This window comes from Anas acuta, chromosome 2, assembly GCF_963932015.1.
Source record: "Anas acuta chromosome 2, bAnaAcu1.1, whole genome shotgun sequence".
Taxonomy (NCBI): domain Eukaryota; kingdom Metazoa; phylum Chordata; class Aves; order Anseriformes; family Anatidae; genus Anas; species Anas acuta.
In genome coordinates, this window is record NC_088980.1 from 12,366,568 (window position 1) to 12,391,500 (window position 24,933).

Here is a 24,933-nt window from a genome sequence, read left to right on the forward strand (position 1 = left end):
AAGACTTTTTTTTATTTTATTTTCATATTCATTTTCAACAGGCATCAGAGAAGATATGATAATGAAACACTATTTGGAATGAGAATTAGTAGTGTTATCAACCAGCATGTGAAGATAATGTAACACTAAACAAAAGGAGAGGTAGATAGCACATAAAGTATGGCATTATTAACAAATCAAACAGTAGATGGTTGCGTATAATTTTCTTTCCCACCAAATCACGATGTGATTTGTTTGATTCAACACAGATATCTGCAGTGTAGCTGTGTGTATATGAGCTACTAGACCCCTTTTATACTCACATTTAAAAGTTACCACTGTTAATTTAATGACATTCAGTCTGCAGAATAGGACTCCTCACTTTACATGTAGATATCTATATGTAGGTGTCTACATGTACACTGGATATACCATTCAGTAAATAGTACCTAGAATGGTGTTCAGCAAACCAGATTTGTCTTCCTGAATGGCTCATTAGACACCATAGACTTCACTGATTGCATTGACTAGGTGTCCAGTAAATGTAATGGGAGCTTGGACATCTCCCATAGACAGCCATTCATGTGCATTAGGTGAAAAGAATACCACATACAAAATGAGGACACAACTCATTTCATTCTGAAAAAAAAAATAAAAATCAAAATACATGTAGGTCTAGCAAGACAATGCTCTGAAGTACCTGATTTTCTTTTTGACTAAGAAGTGAGTCTAGGTAATGATTAGCTCAGATGATGAGAGCTGAGACAAATTCTTCCCTAACTGATTAGCCTGACCACTAAGTGGAGACTTTTTAAACCTATTATTAATTTTTCAACTTTTCATACCCATATATACATACCCATTAATATAGTCATGAGTGGGGGCTTTTCAAGTTCTGATTCATATACTATGCATGAAGTTGAAATTGTCCAGATAAAGCCTACTTTTGGTCTCCCAGGTAACAGCAGTTTCCCCAAATGACTATATGACATTCTTAACAAGTATATCAAACCATTGGTCATGTTTCTTATAATGTTCAGTATACCTCTAAGCAGAACAAGAAATAAAAAAGCAATCTGAAATATTTTTAGTCTCCTGTGAGGTAGGTCTGTGATTTTATAATACAAAACTCTCTTCTTAAATTTTTATACTGTTATGTTTATCCTGAAGTATCTGTTGCAATAATAATAATAATAAATTCAATGCTTTTGTAATTGAGAAAATTTTCACTGTATACTAAAATGAGAAGCATTGCTTCCCTCACAATTCTGTCCCATATTGTTTGCCTAATTGTTTGGATAATATTTTAATTAATATACAATGATTTTCACTCTTATCAAAATAGCCTAAATGCATTAGAGTAGTCTATGTAGATCTTTGTTATCTTCCCTTTGCTATAATCAACTCATACAGACTCTTCTCTAAAACAAACATCCTCTCAGGCTACAAATAAATAAATAAATAAGTCCTAAATGGCTTTGAAAGGAAAAAGAATGTAGAAGTTAGCTGGAAGGGACCTTCAAAGATCACCAAGTCCACTGACCACTTCAGGGCTAACCAAAGGTTAAAGCATATTGTTGAGGGCATTATCCAAACACCTCTTGAACACTGACAAGCATGGGACATCAGCTGCCTCAATTGGAAGTCTGTTACAGTGTTCAGTCACCCTCACAGCAAAGAAAATGTTCATAACATCTAGTTTGAACCTCCCCTGGCACAGCTTTATGCTTTTCCCACACATCCTATCATTGGTTACCAAGGATCAGTGCCTGCCTCTCCACTTCTCGTCCAAAGGAAGTTGAAGTGGGCATTGAGAGTTCCTCTTTTCTCCAAACTAGACAAACCAAATGTATCTTATAACCTTTTCCTTCCTGCAAAAGACTGTGTTTTGGTTTTTTTTTGTTTTGTTTTTGTTTTTGTTTTTGTTTTTTTGAAGGAATCCTCTGACTAGATCCTTAGATTATGTTAAGAGCAGGAGCCAAAACATTAATCCTGCTTGGCATTACAGCAAGGTCCTTTGCTGTAATGCATGCACATGATCTTTGCAGGCTATGATGATAGCATCACAGAAAGTGTAGTCTAGATGGAAGACAGCTTATTGGAAAATTAAGTAGTAGAGCTGTAGCTCTGTATGATACTCGTGGTTTTAGAGAACAGCAATTATGTTTAATATGACCACCATTTAGTCCATTCTACTCTGAAAGGAAATAATAATGTTTCTGTTCTCCTGTGGAAACTGTTGAATGTTGAAGCTGTGTGGGTACATAGACCTACACAAACATGCACACATTCTCTACATCTAGCAATGGAAAATGTTGACCAACTTTTATACAGTCGTGATGAATAATGATATAGCATAGAAAAGTTATAGATCAGCTTTAGTTTAATGTCAATATTATTAAGGTTATTGTGTTTTTAATTGCTTATGTGTTTAGAAATCTGAATTTAAATACATTATTACTTTGCTTTTCTACAGCTAAGTACTATTAGTATTGCTCTATTAGTTCAATTATACACGTGGGACACTGATAATAGAAGTTGTTTTGCTCATTCTTCATTTTCTGTTTTTCCTTTTATTTAAATTGTACTACCGGCAAATTTAATACGTAAAATGGAAAATCAAATGTGAATGTATCTATAGAGCAAAAAAAAAATTATCTAGTCATAGCTAGGGAAAGAATCATCTAGTTTGGAGAAGACCTTCAATATCAAGTCCATCAGCCTGACCTACTGCCCTGCTAAACCATGTCTTTTAATGCTATGTCCACACGTCCTAAATACCTCCAGGGATGGGGACTCCACTGCTTCCCTGGGCTGCCTGTTCCAATGCTTGGCCACCTTCTTTGTGAATAAATTCTTCCTAATATCCAACCTAAGGCTGCTCTTCAGCAACTTTAGACCATTTCCTTGTGTCCTCTAACTTGTCACCTTAAAAAAGACACCAACACCATTAAACAAAACTGGCCCCTATGGAGCCATGGAGAATGTAACTGATAACGAGCTGCCAGCTGGGTAAACTCCACTTGCTAGGACTCAAAGCTCAGCCACACAACCTGTTCTTCACTCAGCAAATTGTACACCTGTCTGAGCCATAAGCAGACAGTTTCTCCCGGAGAATACTGTGTGAAACAGTGTCAAATGCTTTACAAAAATCCAGGTGAAAAACATCCACAGCATCCACAGCTTTTTCCCTCATCTACTGACTGAGTAGATGTCATAGAAGGAGATCAGATTAGTCAGGCAGCACCTACCTTTCATAAACCCACGCTGGCTGCTTCTGATCACTCAGTTGTCCCATATGTGCATTGTGATGGCACTCAAAAGGATCTGACCCTTAACTTTCACTGGTTCTGAGGTCAAACTAACAGCCTTTTAATTATCTAGATCCTCCTTTTTGTAGATTGGAGTCACATTCACTAATCTTCATTCAACTGGGACCTCCCCTGATAGCCATGACTGCTGGTAAATTTTTAGAAGTGTCTTGGTGAGCACTTCCACCAGCTTGTTCAGTACCTTTGGATAAATTTTATGCATACCCCTAGTAAATCACCTGCAGTTTCACACTGGATTATAGGCACTTCATCTTGTTCCCTGTCAATGTCTTCCAATTCAGGGATTGGGTACCCTGGGAAAAATTGACCATACTGATAAAGACCAAGGCAAAAATGGCATTGAATACCTCAGCTTTATCGTCATATTTTGTCACTGCATTTCCCCTCATATCTAATAAAGGCTAGAGTTTCTCTTTAATCCTCCTTTTGCTGTTAATGTATTTACAAAAGTACTGCTTTTACTGCACTAGCCAAATTGTTCCAGTTGGACTTTGAAGGTTGAGCTTTCCATTCAGACCCTTCTTGATCTCAAGGAAGTTTGTGCTAGCTACACTTCAAGTACCAGAGTTTATAGAGGAATAATAACTCTTTCCAGACTGGGATGTCACAAAAGCACAGATAACAGACTGTTACAGAGGAGTGGGACTCACATCAGAAACCCATGGAAACCCAAAGTCCCATTATCACAATGTATGAATAAGAACAAAAAGATGGTCCGCAAATAGAGAATGGGTTTGTTAAACAGGAGAGACTTGAGAAAAATGATATTTTAACAAGACTTCTTTAAAGAGTTTAAGCCAACTGACTTGCTAATAAGCACAAAAAAAAAATCACATTTATTTTTCCTAAATAACTTTTTTTGCAAAATTAATTAATATTTACCGTTCGTAGATTACATTCTTCCCAGGTTCAGAGTCGCTAACATCAATGGAACTACATTTTACATTAAGTATAAGCTAGGTAGTAAACTGCTACAATTTTCAGTAGTAGTACTATAGTGCAATAAGTTACAAAATATAAAGTCTGCACTACTTATTTACATACAAGGAAAGCGTCATGTTTCTTTAATCTCTGATCTCCCAGAAAAAAAAAAAAAAAGAAAAAAAAAAAAAAAAAAAGTTTTTTTTTTGAGAAACTCAATTCACATACTATTATGCTATTTTAAATTATTCAAAGGCTGCAACACATTTTTTGTACAGTTCATTAATTCTCAAAGTCTACAGGTTAGAAGGGAGTAAATTTCTATAATCATGCATGTAACATTATTAGAATTTCTTACTTTTGCTGATTTCAGCATACTTTAAGTCACACAATACAGCCCTAAGCAAAATATGTACGATCTAGCAGAAAAAGGACAAATGATTATTTTTTCCAAAAGTGAATTTTCTGTTTCCATAGCTGGAACTCAAATGATTAATGTTAGCACTTTTTTTTTTTTTTTTTTTTTTTTGTCTTGTAGCTTTAACACAAAGTCAGATTTAACAGTTTATATGTAACTCAGAACTGACCTAAGGAATTTCTTACTTTTGAATTTGAGGCAATTAATCCACATCACACTGAAATCATTGTTTAACAGTTAAAGATATGGTACTTATGGGGATTTCCTTTTAAATGAAGTATCAACACTACATTTCAAACTACATTTCAAACCTTAGTTATTCTATCACAAGTTCTTTAAGTACATCAACTAATTCTATAACTGCTTTAATGAGTTTAGAAAGCCTGCAAAGTATTTAATGTGGTTTTAAGGTAAGCATGCCACCATGGTTTCTAAGATACTGGGTAACTCTACGACTAAAAATCTCAAGCTCGTTGCATTCTTCTCAATATGAGTGTGGTGAGGGACCGGCACTGATGCTCAGAAGTTTCTTTAATCTTTGCAACAGATGTTTCTTTAATCTTTGGAACAGAAATATCAGTCACACTGATATTCTGCATTTGTATAGATTGGAAGAACTGGGGTAAAAAATGGAGATCTCCCTATAGGAGATTTGGAGGAGTGACAGCTGTCCCATAACAATACAGACCCTCAGCCTGATAGGGTTCAGCCACTCATCCTGAAGGTTAATGATGCTTTTATGAAAGCCTCTTGATTGTTCTCACCAATCTGAACTATTTTTTTTATGTTTTGATAAACTTCAGTGGGATCATTACTTGCCCAAAGGGCCTAAAAATGTAGTAAATATAAGGGGTATGGCTGCTGGCTCTTTCTTACCTGGTTCAAACTCTTATGGTGACCTACTATGGCACTTGGATGTGCGCAACTCGATGGGGCCGGATGGGATCCACCCATCTTTAATATCCACCTCTTTAATATCTTCATCGATGATCTGGATAAGGGCATTGAGTGCACCCTCAGTAAGTTCGCAGATGACACCGAGTTAGGTGCGTGTGTTGATCTGCTCGAGGGTAGGAAGGCTCTGCAGGAGGATCTGGATAGGCTGGACCGATGGGCTGAGGTTCAACAAGGCCAAGTGCCGGGTCTTGCCCCTGGGGCGCAATAACCCCAAGCAGAGCCACAGACTGGGAGAGGAATGATTGGAAAGCTGCCTGGCGGAGAAGGAGCTGGGAGTATTGGTTGATAGTCAGCTGAATATGAGCCAGAAGTGTGCTCAGGTGGCCAAGAAGGCCAACAGCATCCTGGCTTGTATAAGAAGCAGTGTGACCAGCAGGGCTAGGGAAGTGATTGTCCTCCTGTACTCGGTTCTGGTGAGGCCGCACCTCAAGTACTATGTTCAGTTTTGGGCCCCTCGTTACAAGAAGGACATCGATGTGCTCAAAAGAGTCCAGAGAAGGACAATGAAGCTGGTGAGGGGTCTGGAGAACAAGTCCTACAAGGAGCGGCTGAGGGAGCTGGGCTTGTTCAGCCTGGAGAAAAGGAGGCTCAGGGGCGACCTTATTGCTCTCTACAGGTACCTTAAAGGAGGCTGTAGCGAGGTGGGGGTTGGCCTGTTCTCCCACATGCCTGGTGACAGGATGAGGGGGAATGGGCTTAAGTTGCACCAGGGGAGTTTTAGGTTGGATGTTAGGAAGAACTTCTTTACCGAAAGGGTTGTTAGGCATTGGAACAGGCTGTCCAGGGAAGTGGTGGAGTCACCATCCCTGGAGGTCTTTAAAAGACGTTTAGATGTTGAACTTAGCGATATGGTTTAGTGGGGACTGTTAGTGTTAGGTCAGAGGTTAGATTCGATGATCTTGAGGTCTCTTCCAACCAAGAAATTCTGTGATTCTGTGATATTATGCTTTTCAGTTAGATGCTGTAGGGGCTGGTTGTATTCACAGCAGCGCAACCCTGTGAATGCCTAAGTGAACAAGCTGATCTAGTATGATGGTTTCACAGTAACTTCTCCAGGATCTGTGCTCTGCAGTTATTTACCAAAATGTATTTATTCACATTGACCTAGCTAGTGGCATACCTAGAGATACACCAAAGATAGTAGATTAGTTAGTAGATAGCTGAATGATACAGCAATCAGTGAGGAAAATGAAAGTCTGACATTTTGCACTTGTCATTCAATATTTGAGAAGTAAGGAGGAAGAGTGGAAGACTTCAGCAAGGCTAAAATAAACAAAGCAAACAGATTAGTGAGACATACAAGGTGTGGTGTATTCTATTTATTTATTTATTTATTTATTAACATTGCTTGTCAGAGAGTTCTGTAAATCACGACTGCTTTGCAGGAATATTGCACCATTGACCATTTAAAGATGAGAGCAGGAACCAATATGACCTATAGTCAAAACATGTTTGTATCCAAACCTGAGAGAACTAAAATTGGATTCTAAATCAAGGTATGGAGGCATAGCAAAGCAATAAACTACATGTATTCATATTTTTCTGAGAGGACATGCTTCCTATTGCAAAATGTTCAGTTTCCTCCTAAAGAAGCACAGTCTAAGTATACATACACATAAAAGTTCAGATTGCATATTTCACTTTTCAATTAAATTCATACTTTCAGAAGATCCCATATCCTCTGCAACTAAAGACAAAGACCACAGCTAAAATTCTTTTCAGCTGTGGAGCTGTTAGAAGGCATGGGAGGGACTTCTTCAGGAGATGTGTGACAGAATTTGCCTTTGTAGGTATCTTAATAGATATCTTGAATTTATACTTAATCTGGTCTCATAAAGAAGAGTCTCTGGGCACAGCATTTTCTCATGAGTAGTTCAGAGTATGCACAGGTCACTTTTTGTCCACCACAAAAAAATACACCACCACCACCACCAACAACAACAACAACAAAAAAACAGTCTTTCTCTGCAGGGCTGTTCACAATGAGTTCTTCTCCCAGTCTGTTCTTATGTCTGGGATTGCCCTGACCCAGATGCAGCACCTTGAATGAACTTGTTGAACTCATTAGGTTCACATGGACCCAATACTCAAGCTTGGCAAGGCCTCTTTGGATGGCATCCTTTCCTTCAGTTTTATCACCTGCACCACTCAGCCTGGTGTCATTTACAAACTTTCTGGGGGTGCACTCAATCCCACTGTCTAAGTCATTGATAAAGATATTAAACAGTGCCGGTTGGACCCCTAAGGGACCCCTAAGGGCCACTTGTCACTGGCCTCCACCTGGAATAAAGCCATTGGCCACCACTCTCTGAGTGCGGCCTTCAAGCCAAATCCTTGTCCCCCAAATGGCCCACCTTTCAGATCCATCTCTCTCCAATTTGGAAATCAGGATGTCATGTGGGACCACATCAAAGGCTTTGCAGAAGTCCAGGTACATGACATCGATCAGTCTTGCCTTGTCAACTGATGCAGTCACTCATAGAAGGCCACTAGAATGGTCGGGTACCATTTGCCCTTGGTGAAGCCATGCTGGCTGTCTCAGATCACCTCCTAATCTTCACATAAAAGATCTTCATGTGAAGCTTCTCATGATCACAACAGCTTATTTATTAGCTGTTTCTTCAGTAGTCATGATTGTAATTCTATAGACAGTAAAACAGACTACGATACAAACAGTATCCTTTTTTTTAGGGATTATGTTTTTGGTATGTGATCCCATGGCTAGCTATATTGGACTTCTGGGTCCACAGGAAGTAGAGGTCCTGTCATTATCCTCATTCAGTATCAATTATCCGTTAAGATGTGGGAGACGTAGATTAAAAAAAAAAAAAAAGGAAGATATTGGTACTGAGGATATGTGAAGTTACGAGGTTATTTGATTACTCAGATAATGCTGGCAAGCCTTCCATATTTTTAGATAAACTCCAAATATTATTGTTTATCACAGCTTTCCTACTCAGGTTTATTGTTGTAAACTACCTGTTCCCCAGGGTGCACAAGAGTTCAGTTCAAGATATTGGAGATGGTTTGACTTTATTTTTAATAGGTTAGTCCATGCTAAAATGAAGCAAAATGGGCAATGAATAAGGTGAGTTAAATATGGTGGAGGTCCATGATAATTATCTAACTGTAACTTTCAGATCAGAATTATTCAGTTTATGAATCAAAGAGAGATTTCTCAAGGTCAGTGTCCTAGAATCTAGAAATAAGTGTGTGCTCTTCAGTCCTTGAGACATCCTCTTAAATCAGTAACAATTCTGAGATCAGAAATGTAATTTTTGTCGGGAAGACATATTGAAAAATAATTCAGAACTTTTCTTTCCAAAGATCAGGTGTGAAAAGGTGCTGCCAGAGGAAAAAATCTCTCTTAATTACCACAGTAATCAAATATACTTTGCAGTATTAGTGGTACTTGACATTTACACAGTGTAAATTTATGGATGTCCAATTATATTTACAATATGAATTAACCCAGTCTCAGCTGTTACTGTTAGGGTCCATTTGACAGAATGGCATTCTGAGGTGCAGAATATCGCTACACATTAGAAAACAGACAAAGTTTTTATTTTTTTCCTAATCACAGCTGCCATTTTTCTAAATAATGAAAAATAGCATAAATAACATTTGACTTGTTCTTTTCAATCAACTGTGCTCCAACTAAAGATGTCATAAAAAGATAACTTTAATTCATCAGTTTTTTTCCTAATGACATAACAATAGTAATGACACTGTGATTATGATCTTGGAGATCTTGGACTAGTCTTAAATCTGTGCAACTAAAGTGACTTCTGGAGTATTCTGAATTATTCCAGTGTGACTGAGACCTGAGACTCCTTCCAACAGCATAATGGTTCTTTTTTTTTTTTTTTTTTTTTTTTTTTTTGCTGATTCTTTATTCTTATCAAAGTGGAAGGGGAAAAAAAATCCACCAAAGCCTTTTATTAGAGCATATTGTTTTTTAACGCAAAACCACTCCACAAGAGTAGGAGAGTGTTTGTCACCTAATCAGTTCTTGTTTTAATCTTCCCAGAGTAGTGAAGTAAAACAATCTGCTGAAGCACAAATTTCTTTGGGAGGAAATTTGCTGGGTAATAACAGATGGTTTCCTTTGACTCAGTAGATCAGTCTTTCAGTGTAGAGAACAGGAACATCCTAGAGCATTATATTCTTATTTGCTTGAAGGTAGTGTCATGTGTGTTCAGAACTACAGCTAAGCCACAGTATGTACTTCATTGATTAACCGTGAAAAGAGTAATGAAAGTGGCATTGATCCCTGCAGCACCTAGACTGAAATTCCTTGAAATCTCCAGACGGCCACTACTTGTTTTCTGCTCAGAGGATAATCTTGAAAGCAACTGCTCTATCACCACTGTCTTAAATGGTCACTAAAGAGCTGGCTTGTAAGGCAAGGCATGAAAATATTTTTTTTTACAAGTTTAATACGCAATTTAGGACCTAGGAAAATATGGTATAAGCAAGTAGAAGGTAAATGCAGCTGCAGCTCTTTGTAGCATGGCTTAGTTTTGCCTTTAAAAATACATTTTTTGTTTAAATCTGTCACACAGTTTATTTGACTGTAGTGTCTGAGGGTACAGTTAAAGACACCTCATTCTGCCTGTTTACAGTGTGGGCCCACCTTTGGATCAGGGTGTAAGAAGTTCATAGATATGTGTCAGTAACTCATGTGAGTGCGAGAAAACACACAAACAAACAAACAAAACAAAACAAAACAAAGCAAAACAAAACAAAACTGTGCGAGGAAAACACTGCTGTATAGGAGTTTTATGCCAAGCTACCTCATCAGTAAACTATGTTCAAAAGGCCAGGCTTGGGATGAAGGAATATCAAGATCCTGCAGTGCATCCAGTCCTACTGGTTCTGCAGTAGCATCCTGGGAATTGTTGAAGGCATTCAGTATTGATGTGGGAGAGACATTTGCAAACCTCTCCCACAGTTACACAATGAAACCAAATGAAGACTACATTTTGATTGCACACCCCCTCATTTGCTTTTCAAGAAACAGTTTCTCCTCAGCCACAAAAGCAAAGAGTTTACTTGGATGAAATCACAACCTGCTTTCATAAGTTGCTTTCACCCTTCACCAGCTTAAATCAAAGTAATTTGTATTTTCTTGTTCATTGTCCCATTAGATTCTGAAAATACAAACTGCAAAAATTCACCAATTTTACGTTTGGATTTGTGCAACTTGTAAAACTGGTAAAGTATTGGGAAGGGATAGGATGTCTGTTTTAGCCACTGTTATATATATTTATATGTATATATTTCATTTTTCTGGCTTCGTACATGAACAATTTAAAGTAGAAAAAAAAAAGTATGATTCTTAAAAAATGTAAAATTAGGGCATGAAAAAATGAATCCCTTTCTAAATTAGCCAGAATAACCTATCTCATATTCCTCACTACAGTGTGGAAGAATCTAAATTAAAATGTGGACTTTGGAGGCATAAACTATGCAGTTATTTCAGAAATATCAGCTATTGCACAGCTATTGCAGAAAATACCTCCAGTATTTCCAGTTTACTTCCTAAGAAAGTAATCTTTAACTGAACTGCATACATTTCATAGAATCATAGAATCATAGAATATCCTGAGTTGGAAGGGACCCTTAAGGATCATCAAGTCCAACTCTTGACACCGCACAGGTCTACCCAAAAGTTCAGACCATGTGACTAAGTGCACAGTCCAATCTCTTCTTAAATTCAGTCAGGCTCGGTGCAGTGACCACTTCCCTGGGGAGCCTGTTCCAGTGTGCAACCACTCTCTCTGTGAAGAACCCCCTCCTGATGTCAAGCCTAAACTTCCCCTGCCTCAGCTTAACCCCGTTCCCGCGGGTCCTGTCGCTGGTGTTAATGGAGAAAAGGTCTCCTGCCTCTCGACACCCCCTTACGAGGAAGTTGTAGGTGTACACTTTAGGTGTATTTCTGTAAACAGAAACCAACTGCCAACCATTTCCATGCCACTTTTCTTCTCTGTCCTTGTCTCTGGCCCTGCTCAAAGACAGGGAAGTTTGGAGCTGCAGCTGTAGGCCTGACTCCTGTCACAGCCCTGAAGTGACCCTCAACATGTGAGGAAAGACATTGCAGGCTAAATTTTGAAACTTGTTTTGAAACTTGTTTTTTCTTCTTCTGTCAAATCCTCCAGACTGACTATATCTCTGCTAATAGAAAAGTGGTCAATTGCTGCAACGTTTTGTTCCACAAGATATGACTTTATTCACTCCAAAATCTTTCCACCAAAATGCATCACTCTCTCTGTTGATCAATCTCCATTAGCTCTACATTGACTAAGTTAGTGTCAAAACTGAAATTAGACCCCAGGACATTCAGAAAAAAAAAATCAACCGAGATCAAACAGTAAATCACCTAGAGAGTGGCTTGGTGGAAGTTTTTCATCCAGTCTCACTGCAGCTACTTGGCTTTTGCTAAGAACTTCACCCCAGAAAATACAAGTGCAAAGTAATTTGAGTTTGACTGGGAAGGTAACATTGTGCTTGGGAATCTGAAAAGATTAAAGGAGGTTCAGTAGGTTTGGATGAGCAGCTTATCCAACTCTTTTCTTACCAGTAGTAAAAATACAGAAAGAAAGTAAAATATAAACAAGTTATAGAGAAAAATTAAAGCCAGGAGCTGCTTCCTTATAGCAGATATAATATTTAAATTTACAGCTACAGTTTTTAATGCATTTCTTACAACCTAATAAAATAAAATACAATGTAAATTGATTTTTTTTAAAGTACAAAATCACTGAACAATATAATTCACTCAGTATAGGTAGAGATTTTCTCTTGCAATGAAATCTTTTGGCACTGTGGAAGGGAAAGCTTTATGCTTCTTGATTTATTCTCAATCAGCAAAGAAAACCAGCTTCTAATTCCACTTCAGGGCAGCTACCAGAAAGTCCTAGCATTATTGTCAAGGATGTTGTAAATGTGGCCAACACATTATCATGCAAGTCTTCCTTACACTTAAGAAAGTAAGTGGTGGTAGGCTGAAATGCAATGCTGGCTGTTAGATATTTGGGTTCACATTATGATTATGATTTTCCAAGCAACCCTCTTGGATTTAGACAGTGACTTGGAATAAATTTGCTGACAGAGAGGATTGTAACCTGAGTGTAAATTGCTATTAGATAGGAAACAGTTATTTCCTACTGGAGCAACATAGCAATGAGTATACTCTATATTGGGCTGTGTCATCTTGATAAAACCCAAATTATATGTTTTCTTCAATGCCTCAACTTTAGAGAAAAATATTTTCACCATTTTCAGACTTTTTAAATATTGTTTCACCATTTTCAGATATTTTGTTGTAATATGATGTCTTTCTAACCAATAAAGTGGCATTGAGAGAGTATAAAGGAGTCACTACACATTTTTAGAAAGTGCTTAGCTCTATTTCTTACACTCTTAAAAACACAGCGGGTTGACTGGACTTCAGGCAAATCCCCAAGGTTGATCACATTATCCAGAGATTGTACTGGGGACAAACTCCTCAGGGGTAGAACAAAAGAAGAATGAGCGAGGTGAAAGAAAACCCTAGAAATTGGTGTGCCTCTTCCTTCTCCTCACTCCATATGTCAATATATGCAACTATGAGCAAACATGACATAAATTCTTGGCAAAAGAAACAAGAGGAAAGATGCTTTTAAATATGTAGCAAGGTTTGAATACTGTCAATCAATGGTTTATTAGTAAAAAAAAAAAGCTCAATCCTGGAAATGTTTATAAATATATTGATCTCCAAAGGACTTATTATGGGCTTAAAAGTAAGCATATTCTTAAGTCTTGCCAGTCTGACTTCGAGTCAATTGAGCCAGAATGACTTTGAGTCATTCTGCTGGCTGCTGTTTCAAGTAACTCTCAGTATTTGATGTTAACATTAAGTGGTGTGAACTTTAAAAAAAATAAATAAAAAAAAATAAATAAATGAATGAATATTTCCTGAGCAAAATAAACAAATGATAATAAGTATGAAAAGCTTAAAGGGCAAGTTACTTATTTTAAAGGAAATTAGGACAATTAGAATGCTATTTGCTTTTTATTTTTATCAAACTTTGAAGGCATTTAATACCCACATGTTAAATCTCTTTGCTAATGACTTACTAGTTTTAAATACCTTACAGTAATGACTTATATAATTTGAAGTGGTTATTTTCCATACTTCATTACTTTCCCCCAAATGATCATTGATTTGATAATTAGTTGATATTTTAAAGCTTGAAGACGTGATGTCCTTGAAAATGTTTTAAGTGTCTTGTTCAGAGCAAAAATAAATTATCATCTTTGAAATGCCATTCACTGGTAATTTTTTTTTTTTTAGTCTGTTTCAGATAGATTGAGACACTTTCATTTTATATTAATTAGTAGCTTGTGGCAAGATACTCAGAAATCATCATATTGCACCCAAATTTCATGCAATGATACCTCCCTGTACTCAGCAGGTAGCTATAATATATCTTTGAACAAAATCCATATTCCATTTGACGTAAAAGAACTTCCAATTTTCACTCTGTCACTTTTGTTCCCATAACATGTTAACACACTGTATAACTTTTGTCCCTTGCCCATTAGACAGGATGAATTAGTACAAGATTTCCAAACCTGTTATTGAGTATTTTTAAGGCTGTTTCATAAATATTTTGACCAGACTCTAGGAGTTCATCTGACCTCTTTGGAGAGGTACTCATTGAAGTACAAAATCTTCCATAATACAGGAGGTAGAGCACTTTACTTTGAAACAATAGTACTGTCATCAATGGAATTAAAGACAGCATTTTAACATACCTATAGACTTAGGGACGACATTGAGATGAAGATCTTGTTCAGCAAGAATAAAAGTGACAAAAAGTTCCTTGACACTCATTTTTAGCAGATTTTTTTTTTTTTTTTTTTTTTTTTACAAAAATAAGGCAAGACCAGTAAGACCAAATAATTTTATCTTTAATTAAATCTATGAATGAAGATTCTCTTTGTGTGTGGAAGGCAATGATTACACTCCGGTGTGAAACAGCCAAACAGATTGGTTGGGCATCAGTTTATGGGGAAAGTGTGACAACGGTTTGTAGTTTATACTTGTCATCAAAGAGTGCACAATGCCCTCCATTGCATGGGTGGGGGAAATGAGATATCCAACCAGCACCGCCATTGTGTTTCCTGCATTGTATGCCTCTGCAGCCAGTTACAAGGGGATAAATTGATGGAATATAAAATTGATGGAATTCTTTGCAACTGAAAGCTTGTGTGAGAAAATTCACAGTTATCAGATATTAAACTCATCTTGATATATTGCCAATTTTTCCTTTTTTTATTTTTTTGAATACATAAATTTGTATTTGTTTCTTTGTTTTGAAGAATAAATAAATCGTGTATTTCCCTAGCAACACAAAATGCTCAGACAAAAATCAGATATTTTTCTCATGTCTGTTCTCTCTTTTAGGTAATTAATAATAATAATAATAATAATAATAATAATAATAATAATGAATAGAAATTTTATATTTTCTAGTAGTTTCAATTAAAATGCAGGCCCTGACTCCTTAAGATTCTCATGTAACTTAATGAATAGTTTTGCTGGATTAGAGACAACTATCGATATCCTAAATTAAAATGAGCAGACAAAGTTACAGGTAATGCATACTGACTTTAGCAAATAAAAAGCTGGTAGCAATCTCTGGTGCTTCAATTGCACAGAATAATTTTTATATTACTCTACATATTTATATGTTTGTGCATTTTTTTCTATAATAACAGAGGTTTTCATTATTTCTGTTGCAACTCATTGTAAATGATGTGAAAAGGAAATTCATGCACAGTAATTTTGTACTGCATGGGCATTCCATCAAATTTAAAAGTTTCCTATCAAAACCCCTCTGATACAGTTTGCCCTTCACTGTTTCATCAATAAATGAACAGTTCAGATGAATCAGTTCAGAATGATCAATGGCAAGAAATCTACTTTATATCAGCTTGATGCATTAGTGAGAGATTACCAAAGTTCGATTACTGAATAACTAACTCTTGACTCCGTGGTACAGAGAGAGCTCCACGGATCTCTGCTGGTCAGAGCCAAGCAAATAAGTGATGCTGGTTGTATTGCTGGAGCAGTTTGCTCCTGATAGATGGACCCTGTGGTACGGAGCCGTGTGGGCGCAGTTCTTGAAGAGCTGCTGCCTGTGGGCAGCCCCTGCAGGCTCAGTTCGGGAAGGATGGCATCCCGTGGGAGGGACCCCACGGGGAGCAGGGGCAGAGAATGACTGTGAAGGAGCAGTGGAGATGAAGTGTCAGGGACTGAGTGCAGCCACTTATTCCCTTGTGCTGTTCAGGGGAAAGATGAAGAAGATGGGGGAAGGGGGAGGAAATGTTGGGGAGGGGGAGGTGGTTTTAGTTTGCATTTAGTTTCTCACTGTTCTCATCTGTTAATGATACATTATTTTAATCTCCCTGTGTTGAGTCTGTTTAGCCTATGGCAATAATTTGTAAGTGGTCTCCTTGAGCCCTTTCCAAGGGTTTATTCTCCCTTTTCCTTTGAGAAGGAAGAGTAAGAGAGTGGCTATGGTGGAGTTCAGCTGCCCAGCAGCATAAAACAACCACAATATCTGAAAAGTACAGAACTATTGAGGTTTAAGCAAATTCCGTTATTTAACTAGTAAAATGAATGTATATTCAAATAAAATGTTGAGCGGATATTTAAATGTGGACTTTAGGTGTTAAATAAATAAAGACTTGTATAGCTTCAAGAAGAAAGTAAAAAATATTTTTTTGTTCAGTTAGGCTTATTTATGTCATTGAAACAGCTCTGAGGTACAATACTCTCTGGCACAATATTCTGTGGCACACAGCTGCTGGAAGAAAGCTGTCTACTGCAGAATGACAGGCAGTCTCTGAAGTGGCACAAAGGATACCTCTCCATTCAAGGATTTATGGGCTAGGGTGTGTGAAAACATATGTTTAATATCAACCTTGATGCCTGGATATACCTACAGTAGAGCTTCCTTAATCCACCCCTAGACAGTGAACCTGGTAGCCAAGGGAGTCCGATCACTATTACGTTTAAAGCCTCCCATCAGTAAATTACCATCTCATGAAGAAGAAACTGGGGAGAGATCAAGGCAGTCCAGAGTGGAACAAGGCTCTCAGACAGAAAAATGTTGTTGCAGATTCACACCCTGAACTATGACACACAGGAGGCATTTGGGGAACTCCTCTGTAAGTGGAGCTAAAAAGCAACTGTCATGTGTACAGTAAAATTATTGGGTTTTGTGCTTGAAACTCTTTGTTTCTCCTGTTGCAGTTCTAAACCTCATGTTAAGACTAACTTAATAAATATTTTCTTTCTTTATCACTATCTATTAATCAGGGATACATCAGGAAGATAAGGAATTTATGCTTATATAGATATAGCAAATACGAACCTGCCTGTACTGTGGGGCATCTGGAGGGACCTGGTGTTTGCCAAGTCCTTAACAGATGTGTTGCAGAGACCAAGCATGAAGTTAGAAATGCAGAGATGTGAAGGACACAAAACCCACGACACTCCCAATGGGCCATGAACAGACAAAGGTGGTCAAGGGTTTTCTGCAAATTTGATATCCTTAAACGTCAAAAAATATAGCCAATCAATTTGTTGAAAAGGGATCAGAGTCATCCTAGTTGTATGGCTATGAAAAAGGCAATGTGCCAATTTTTAAGTTATGTGACCTTATGCATGTGTATACAACCAGCAGGTATTTCAGGGTTTGTCTGAAATAATAACCAGGGAAATAACAATAGTTAGAAACAAGAATAGATTTTACGAGTGCATTTCTTTTCCATGCCATCCTTTTAGATCATTCACTTATTGAAAAAGAACCCAAGTAGTGACCCAACCCTTTCTTGTACCTTCATACACAGCTCCTCTCTGTACCATCCCATCACACTGACCTGCCTCTGCTCCACTATCTGCCACTTCACATTTTTCAAAGTGTTGTAAACCACATGCTCACATTTGTAGCTTTGAATAATCTTGCCATAGTTGCAGAATGGAAGAAAATGAAGAGTGCATGAACTCATTCATTTTTAGATTATTGGAGAGTCTTTATATTCTTCTTCTTATCTTTTCCTCCCGCATCTTCACACATATTCACCCTGGGGAGACATACTCCCAGAAAGAAGCTATAAATATTCCATTTATTTATGAAATAGTTTAATTTATAGAAGCAATCAGAAATATATATATATATATATATATATATATATATATATATATATATATATCAGATTATTTAACTTCCTGTAACACCGATAAAAATACATTGTCCATTAAGAGATATTTTTCCACAACGGACATATAATAGGTTAAAAATGTTATTTTAATAGGATTTTATTTAAGGCCCAATTACAATAGCATCTTAATAGAATATGAACAATAATAATTGTTCATCATTTTTCAAAGTTGTTACACAAAGAATGATAAACTGTTTCAGAATGTTGGTAAAAATGTACAATTTTATCAGAAAATTTAACTGCATTGAAAATCTGTGGGACTCAGCTCTCCTTGTAATGTGACTGTTGCTCAAAATTCGGGGTGGGATAGAAAGGGGGAAAATTTCTTCACATTTATTAGAAGTCCTTTTTTTAAGAGCAATGGGAAATAAAATATGTACTTCACACAGCAGAGACAAGGGGTAAAAGACATGGTGCATTGTACCGTCTTGTCCCAACAATTTTTTTCATGACATGGAGGAATCAGTTTGTAGAAATATGGCAGAATACAACACAATTTATGCTCTATCAGCTGAGCATGTCAGTGAAGTAATAATTAGTTCCAATTATACTTACGTGTGTGATTTTTATTTTTTTATATGATTTTGCTATATTTGCAGTAGAAAAGATCAATGCCACTTTATTTCAAGCACTGAGCAGCCATTATATAACAACTACATATCAAGTCAGGTTAAGATATAAAAGGCTGTGAATTGCATGTGTAGCTAGCAAACTGTAATTTATATGTGATTTTGAGGAACATGCTTATATTTAAATAACATTTTTTGACTCTTCCTTATCACTGATCTCAGTAGTTTATTGGTTTGAGTCTCACTAAAATGATGAAATACCCTGGTCCTAATAGACAGCTTGATGCTGGTTATATCATTAAGATTTTATCTGTGCAAATAAAAATGCAGATTATGAGCCTTAGCATATTTTTCTATCACTGCAAAGCTAAAATAGTGCTTGATTTTATACCTAGTATTGAGATAAATGTAAGGCAGAAAAATTAATTAAAATGTTGACTTTCCTAAATAATATCCTAATTTCCTGGTTAAGGCCCATATAAGGAGAATGTAGAGAAGGTATTTCAAAATGGCTATTTTGACATTATTTTCATCTTCATGAATAAAAATATGCATTTAGTGCTTAAAATAGACAGATGGATTTTTTATGATTAATTATTTTTACTATCAGTTGAGAGAGATGAAAATGGTTCCTACAAGCAGGTTGTTTTTTAAAAAAAATGTAAGCTCAGAAAGCATCCAGTATTCCTTTATCCTAAAAATAGTTACAGACATACTTTGTTCAAAGCAATTAGGAAGTTGCTCTGCAACTGAATTTCTATTTTAAACATTAAAATAAAAATTGTTTTATCCGCTCACATTAATATTTTGGTTTTGATTGTACGTCCATGATTTTTTCCAGGACTGATTTTTCACCATGATTCCACATGAGGTTAAAAAAAAAAATGTTTTTAATGCTTTAGTGATTCCATCCTTTTGAAGCACTTCACTTGGGCACATTGTATTCTAAAGAAATAAAATTATGAAGTCTTGTTGGAAAGTCAGTTTTTCAGCTAATACAATAATTTCATCTTTCTTACCAGGCATAACAGACAAGATTTCAGGAATAGATAAAACACCCCAAGAATAAGAGGTATCTCGAGGAGACAGGCATGTCAGAATCTATTTTAGGCAAATCAGGTTTCTTTGGGATGTCTCAAGCTCAGGCTGAAGGCATTCATTATTTGTGCATCTTTCCAGAAGACCTTGCCCACCTGCTTCTTGGGAGCAGTGGAGTCCCCATTCCTAGAAGTACTTAAGAGATGTGTGGACATGGCACTAAGGAACACAGTGTATAGTGACAGAACTTCGTAGGTCAGGTTTATGGTTGGACTTGATGATCTTGAGGGTATTTTCCAACCTAAATGATTCTATGATTCTGTAGACCCATGGGTGCTGGTATACACTGCATCTAAAATAAAGAAAAAACAGGTCTTCATTCTTCACATAAGTAGGAATTTACTCTACTAGCATTATGCATGAATATAAAATTCTTTTGCTTAAGGTTCTTTTCATGGAATCATAGAATCAAATATACCTAAATGGTAATCAGACTTTTATCCCAAATTATGAGTGTTCTTATTTCATTTCAAGTGATCACTTGTTATTCTTAAATGACTATGCAAACTCATCTGTTACTGAGAACTTCATTATTCTCATCCATAACTTCTGAATGGATTGAGCATAGTAGGCCTCTGAAAGATGTTAATTTAAAAATAAAAGATAAGATGTAATGACCTGTGAAAACACATTAAGAATGTAGGAACAACACTGAAAAACAGAATCATAGAATCATAGAATGGTTTGAGTGGGAATAGAATGGAAAGGAACCTCTAAAGACTGTCTACTTTAACCTCCTGAAATGGGCAGGGACATCTCTTACTAGATCAGGTTGCCCAAGGTTCCTCCCAACCCAGCCTTGAACACCTCCAGGGATGGGGCATCCACAGCTTCTCTGGGCAACCTGTGGTGTCTCACCACTCTTGTAGTAAAGAAATTCTTCCTTATATCTAACCTAAATCTACCCTCTTTCAGTTTAAAACCATTACCTACTATGCACCATGGTAAAGTCTTTCCCCATCTTGCTTGTAGGACTTCCTGAAGTATTGGAAGGCCACTATCAGGTCTCCCCAGTCTTCTCTTCTTCAGGCCTAAAAACCCTAGCTCTCTCTTAATCTTTCTTCACAGTAGAGGTGCTCCAGCCCTCAGATCATCCTTGTGACTCTCCTCTGGATCCCTGCCCCACACACATACCCCTAGGATCTAACAGATCCATGTCCTTCTTGTGCTGGGGACCTCACGCCTGAATGCAGGACTTCAAGTGGGGGATCACAAGGGCGGAGTAGAGGAGGACAATCATCTCCCTTGAGATGGCCACTCCTCTGTTGATACAGCCCCAGATACAGTTGTCCTTCAGGGCTGTGAGCATGCACTGCTGGCTCATGTTAAGCTTTTTTTATCAACCAGAACCTCCAAGTCCTTCTCTGCAGGGCTGCTCTCAATCTGTTCATCCCCTACTCTGCACTCATGTCTAGGATTGCTTTTTCTTGCACTTGGCCTTGTTTAACATCATGGGCCCACTTCTCAAGCCTTTCAAAGTCCCTTGGATGGCATCCCTTCCTTCTATTGTATCAATTCTACCACTTAACTTGCTGGGGGTGCACTTACTCCAACTGTCCTTTGAGTGGAATTTTCAAATATTTTATTATTTTTTTTTATTATAAATTCAAGGTAGACTTTTATATTAACCCACATACAGTCATGTAAATACTAGGTAGCCTTGAATAACAGGTCTTCATGTGCTACTTGCTTTTATGGAAATTCATTATTAAAAAGAAATAAAAAATAAAGAAAAAAAACTTCTTATGCAATTTAATCTGCTAGTTCACACCATATATGACTCACGTGAACTCAACTTCAACAGTAGAGGCTTCTGAGAGACATCTGAGCTGGACCCCATCTTTGATAAAAATGTGTCCAGACTTCTCCAGACAATTCATTAAGAGATAATAAAAACCTCCTGTCCTTTAGTTTTCTGTGTCAGTGATGTTTACAGAATCTATAAGAAATTATACTTGAGAGTTCAGCCCTTAGTTTCACATTATCAACATGACCTCAAGTCAGAGCTATTCAAATATCACTAAAAACCTTGAGCCAAAAACATTCGAAAATTTTCAGACCAGATTAATACAGTTTATGAGCAAAAAGACTTATATTTCTGATTGTGGTCTCTTCTGGTTATACATCATAAAAAATAATTTTAAAAAAAAAACCTTTAATAACGTTTAATACAGTACTTAAATATGAGAGAACAAATGTACATTTAGATGAGCTAGTTCATGTTTCAAAGAGGAGGAACAGACAAAGTGAGGTCCTTAAAATTCATAGAGAAATATATTTTTCTTGATCTTCCTGATCCTTCTGCTTCTTGATCCTTCTGTTATGCTTGTTTGAAATTTATTACCTACCGGAGTGGAACGGAGTCAAAGTTTTGAGGTGGGAAGACAGATGATCACATAGAGCTTACTTCCAAAAAGAAACCATGCTTAAAAAACGATAATGATTTGGATGAAACACAAAGAGTAAGCCTCACTAAACTTGAAAAATACAAATGAAATTCATACTGGTTGCTTGAACTAATCAAAAACATCAAACAAAAAAATTGAACAATGGATTGTAAAAGATTTTAGAAGTTTTGTAACAGTAGTCGGGGTGAAAGGAGGTTAAAGGTTAAAAAGCTTAAAAGCCTGTTTGGCTAAAAAAGGGATTCTTATTTGTGTTTTGCAGAGAACACACTTACACAAGTCATAAAATTACAAATAAAAAGGAAAAACACCAACTATAAACATGATTACAGTTCTCTACAGTAGACAAAGATGCCCCTGCTTGTATAATATGTTGTAATTAATCCTTTCAGGCTCCCTTGTCTAAATGGTACAATATAACTATAGGTTGTCTATCACCTAGTGACTTCTGCAGGTGAGCAATTATTGCAATAATTAATACTTAGGAAAATTTCCAGGACAACTCTGTAACATTGTATATAAAGAAAACTTGCTATTTATTGTGTGAATTTTGCATTGTCACTCAAAATCCATATTTTTACTACTTTTTTTCATATCAAAATTATTAGAATGGTTTCATACCCTGCTTTAAAAAAAAAAAAAAAAAAAAAAAAAAAAAAAAAAAAAAAGAGCCCTATTTACTCCAACCTTTAAAAAAAAAAAAGAAAGAAAGAAAAATAAAATATATTTAAGTGTGAATGATATCAGAAAGTTCCATTGAGTCTTGACAAAATATAAAATGTATTGCTTTACACAAAATTGCAATAACCAGCTTAGCTTGGAGCAACAGCAATAATGGAAGAACACACATAAATTGCATCTCTGAGGAGTTAGAGCAAAATATTTGAGTGTATTTGTTTATAAATGTTGCATACAGTTGCAATATGTACAGAAGAGTAAATAATTTTATCCTCTGCCTTTTGTTCCCTACTAGCTCATTCAATTATAATGGGAATTTTGCAACCTTTGTTTTGATCTTGTCACAGGTTTTGCGTTCTATAAGAGACAACAGACAACAAAGCAATTAATCTTGTCTAACGTTCAAAGGTTGCTACTTTAATTGAAAAAGAGCTAATTATTTGAGACACCCATCCTCTTGAGCTGTGATTTGGGTTGGCATATCAGCCCCACTACACATATTCACATTTAGGCTTTTGCCTTCTGTAAAAGAAAGCCATGATTAGAACAAGAACCTAAGTTCTTGAGTTTTTTACATCCTGAGCCAATACTTGACTTCCAGCCATAAGACAGGAAGCTAAAACCATGTTTTATTTCCTTCCTTCCCTGGGTTGAGCCCAGCAAGCTTGGGGGAAACAGTAGATGACCATTTCTTTTACCTCTCCTCTCTGCTGCACCTGATTTCATAATGTGATAACATTCCTCTCCCCTTTGCCTTTTTGGTGTATTTCACCCCAAAATCTCTGAAAAAAGCAATCAGAGCCTAAGGCAGCTTTCTACAATAGCTGTTATCTGATTTGTACCAGAACAGAAGATGAGACAAAAAATTATCACTATCAAAGAGCCGGAGGTACCAAAGCCATTCAGTTTTACATGAACAGCTGAAGGATCAGAAGGATCAGATCTCAGTCTCTTTATTAGAGTCCATTTTAAGAATAAGATATAGAAATATAGAAAAATCCTAAATGGATCAGTGGTCTTAGCTGTGACACCTACACATTAGTGCAGTGGTAAGCAAACTGCAGATGCTCCATAAATGAGGTCCTACTAAATATCTACAATGCATGGTTAACACAGAGTTACCAATGTAATCAAACCCCTGTGCTTTATCATGAGCAGGGTACTGCTACCACTCACAGAGTATGATTTATATAATATCTTGTAAAGAATTATGTTGGCAGCATTTGTCATGTTCTCCAGGAGACATATCAATATACTCCTGTACTTTTGAAAGTTGCTATTGTTTGATTTTCCAAGCACTAAGAAGTAATTCAAACTCTCTCTATTTGTATGTCGTATGTGTTTGGTTTTCCTCTATGCAGAGATTTTCACAACTATACCTCTTACCTGAACCCTCAAATGAAGGACAACAGAAGATGCATGTACAACCATATAAACTCAAATGAGATCTTACTGGAAGCTAATTTAAGAAATCATATGTAAGACACATGAAAAGTGAACATGAAAGTCAAACAGACAGTTCTCTCTATTATGCCTTGCACAGTCAAGCTGTGCTTTGAATGTTCTGTTATGAGAACAAGTCCTCTTTAGGGGTGGAAGAACAAATCAGATTTCTGCCCACATTAAACTGTCATTGTTACCCAGTGATTTTAAGAGATTTTAAGTAAAGGACACATAAAGTTTCTCTTCTCTAACTACTCTTTTATTTGTTTTTGTTCCACGGAGGTGGCCAGCTTTTCGCAGGGTAGGACATCTGGGTTAAATCCTGTGTGAAAACAAAACCTTGTCCTCCCACTTTCCTCAAGCGCGGTTCTCCATGGGATATTCATTGCAACACAGATGAGAAAAAGCGAGCACTTGCCTGAAAAGTTGGTGTTTGCAACAAAGTTCATTTCTAAGTTAAATCACACCGAACATACCTTTAAACAGCTGAATCATGTTTGAGAGCAGACTTGTATATTTATCCTTTACTAATAGGATATATTTATATAGCAGCTTATTATAACAAGCACCAACCTTTTATGCTTGTTCTTCTTATCAAGCATAGCTCTGCTGAAGTAGTTATTTTACACTATAGTAGAATTCCTTTCCCTATAAGTTTTAATCATATAACAAATCAGATTGAATTTGCATTTACACAGCAAATTTTATGATGTAAGTTTCCTAATACACTTCAGCTTGATACTGCAGTGAATTGCATTATCCCTAATGGGTCATCAGTTCTGAGATTTAGTATTTGATCTTGTTTTATTATCTTCCCTAGCTATATTCCATACCTAATTTTTTCCTGAAATGAA